This window comes from Nanorana parkeri, unplaced genomic scaffold (genome assembly GCF_000935625.1).
Source record: "Nanorana parkeri isolate BGI_ZX_2015 unplaced genomic scaffold, ASM93562v1 scaffold883, whole genome shotgun sequence".
Lineage (NCBI taxonomy): Eukaryota > Metazoa > Chordata > Amphibia > Anura > Dicroglossidae > Nanorana > Nanorana parkeri.
This window is the reverse complement of record NW_017307151.1, coordinates 540,616-544,073: the sequence shown is the minus strand read 5'-3', so window position 1 is coordinate 544,073 and position 3,458 is coordinate 540,616. Positions and strand designations below refer to the sequence as shown.

Below are 3,458 nucleotides of genomic sequence, written 5' to 3'. Positions count from 1 at the left end.
TCTGCCGGTCTTGTTTGTTGCAGTGTGTCCGGCTCGTTGTGTTTCTTGGTGCGGTGTGGAGTAGGAAGACACCTCAGGTTTGTTGTTTATGGTGTCCACGTCCAGCCATTATACGACTTTCGTTCCTGTTCCTTGCGTATAGGTATGGGGTTATTTCCAAAGTGTCGTATTCAGAGCATATTTGCGGGCGGTGCACAGCCGAGTGTTGTGATGATCCTCCATTGTATGGAGTGCTATACAGTCGGTCCATCTATAATTCAGGAAATAGAATCGTGCAGAGAGGGACTGTAACTTATAGATCTGGTATAAAGATACAGACAGGACATCCTGGAACTTGTACATTTATAACTGTAGTTTATCCCAGTTGGGTTTGTTAAAGCCCAACTCCAGAGAAATTAATAGAGATTACCTTTGCAGCCCCCTTTCCTTGCACTGCAAGGCTTAAATGCCCGTTTTTGGGTAGCGAAATAAGGTGTAATATTGATTTTTGATCCTGCTCTGGTGTGCTCTCTTCTCTTTGATGCTCGGGGTTGTAGGAGGTCCCTCGCCATCCTCACCTCCAATGCAGGACGTTAGTCCCTCCATTGTTGTTGTTGATGATGTCAGTGTGATTGGCTGGGAGAGCCCTATGCTAGCCATACACCTCTCAAATTTTGGCTGATTATTGTTGAATCGGCTGAAATTTGAACGTATGTGGCCCTGTCTCCAACTGTCAACTACTGTATTTAGGCAGCCGGTGTTCTATCGAAAGCTCCGACTTGTCGAACTCTCTGACTGGGCACGTCGCATCTGGTGACTGCCAGTAGGAGATGTACAGCAGATGGAGCTGGTGCGCGTGGGCAGAAAATCCTTGTCGAACTGTCTAACTATTGCCTCTGCGCGGCTCATCGGATTCTATAACCTAGTACAAACTTATATTTGTCCTAGGTTATGGAAGTTTATAGCCGTGCAGACGCAGTGGCAACTGTGGTTGTAGAAAGAATCATGTGGCCTCGCAGGCGCTGTAACATAATATAGCCTTTTGACTAGGTCATAGAATCCGATGAGGCAATATCCACTGCGCCTGTGTGGCTATCTGCTTCTATAACCTATGACAAATATAACTGGAGTAGGTTATAGAAGTGGGTAGCCGTGCAGGCGCTGTGGCACTAGCACCATCTACTGTAGATCTGCTGGCAGTCACAGCATGTGATGTCACCAGTTGGAGAGGTTGACAGGTTGGAACTTTTTGATAGAACGCCCGCTCTCGCAGATGTCTGAATATCAAACAGTAACTCCATCTGACTGAATGTAGCCACTGTTTCCCACCTGTAGCTTCCTCCATCCATGATCTTTGTTTTGAATCGGGTCACATGCTTTCTCTTGTTCAGCCAACAGGACTGAATGAGAGAAGTCCAGTAGTGTATGGTTTAATTTTGTGGAGAGGCTTTGGGAGATTGGTCCAGTGTGTGTCTCACCGCACTCCTGACCGGTATTCCCCTTTGTGATGACAGATGGCGCAACCCGGATTGATGCAGAAACTAATTGTGATTGTCACCAGCACACCAAAGAAATACGTGCAAAATTAATTTTCATTGACAAGCAGGAATTATGTCACAAGGCTAGTGACATGTCGGGGCCACTTAGAGTCCATTCATCTGGCTCAATATGACAATAATGTAGTTTGAAGTAACCCTTATATATATTCCAAGAATATATATTCCCCCCCCGACGTCCTATTGACGTCACCTTTCCACCATTACATACAACTAAGACCGCTTACAACCAAGATATAGCTTAAAGAACATGTATCAGAAACAGTTGTAGAGCTGCAGCTAACGATTATTTTCAAAATCGATTAGTTTGCCGGTTTTATTAAGCTTGGTTAATCGGATATAAAATACATTTTAAAAAATGGCTCCAGTTATGGGACTACTAGTTTCTATTGAGATTGTAGTCCATCACAGGAGCAAGCTTGGCGCGGTGGAAGTAAAAAAAAAAAAATAGTGTGGTGTGCAATATAGTGAAATGGAAAGTGTAAAATTATACAGCAATCAATGCAGAATGGCATCGGCTATAGAGGAATACAACAAATCCCAGCAATACTACATTATCGCTAGCGGTGTTCTGCATTGCGCTGTATAATGTATTATTGCTGGGTTTTGTAGTCCTCTGTAGCTAGTGGTATTCTGCATTGCGCTGTGTAATGTATTATTGCTGGGATTTGTTGTACTCTATAGCTGGTAGTATTCTGAATTGCTCTGTATAATGTATTATTCCTTGAAATGTAGTCCTCTATACAGCGCCATGTAGAATACCACCAGCTATAGAGGAGTACAACAAATCCCAGCAATACATTATACATACAGTATAATGTATACAGGGAGAGAGAGGGTATACAGGGAGAGAGAGGGTATACAGGGAGAGAGAGGGTATACAGGGAGAGAGAGGGTATACAGGGAGAGAGAGGGTATACAGGGAGAGAGAGGGGGTATACAGGGAGAGAGGGGGTATACAGGGAGGGAGAGAGGATATACAGGGTGGGAGAGAGAGAGGGTATACAGAGAAAAATACACAGAGAGCATATAATGTAAAAGAAGATGGACAGAGGGAGACCTACTGGGGAAAAACGTGTGATCTGCTTGCAGCCTCCTTCTCACTGTATAGCAGCTCTAAATTCATTAGAGTTTGCCGTCCACTATTTCCTGCTTCCTGGTCACATGTTTCATATATATATATATATTTCCTGGGATTCATGCTCAAAGTAGATATAAAACCCATACTGAGTGAAGTTTATTAAAGCACTAAATTCACTTTTTAATTAAATTAAAATGCATTTTTTAAACCTTTCTCGTCCTTTGTTGCCTATCAGTACGGCTCATCTCCTGCAGCCTCTTTAAAGATACTTCTGTCTACATGCACTCCGGTGATGTCTGCATGGCATTTCTCTGTGATGGGGACAGAGTGTTGCCGCTCTATAGCAGGTTGTGCCCTTCTCTGGACAGGCCCTTTTCTTTTTATGGCATGCTTTTTCTGTACCCCCTTGCTCTGGTCAAGAAGTCTGGGTGGAGTCCTCAGCTAGCTTCCAGACCTTCGACTTCCAGTGGTGTCAGCAGGAGAAAACTGCCGGGCAACCTATGTGGTGTAGGTACGTCCTGGAGAGCAAGTGCAGTGCTTTGAGGAAACGGATGACCCAGCACACAGATAGCTTGATGGGGGTTACTGGTCTCCCCCAACAGGAAATGTTGTTCTTCCTTGCACATTTCTTGTTAAAGTAAAGGCTTAGGAGTTAATGGCATGATAAAGGGAAGCACGATAGTACAGTGGGGACACTTACCTGCTTAAAAGATAACAATCCTGATGAAGAATAGCTTTTAGTTTGGATTCGCACACATGCATGTTTTCCTCTCTCCTTGTGAAGGGTGATTGGGCTAGCATCCAGCTCCCCTCCTTTTGGTCAGCGGTACCCCAGCCCCCCC

The 3,458-nt window shown here is 44.4% G+C and overlaps 1 protein-coding gene across 1 annotated transcript in view; it reads left to right on the top strand.

Moving 5' to 3' along the window:
• The window catches only part of LOC108794663, a 51,878-nt gene continuing 48,420 nt past the window's right edge, over positions 1-3,458 (top strand). Inside the window, exon 1 of the mRNA XM_018565747.1 lies at positions 1-77. The gene's annotated coding sequence lies outside the window, so the exon portion shown is untranslated. The remainder of the gene's footprint in view (positions 78-3,458) is intronic.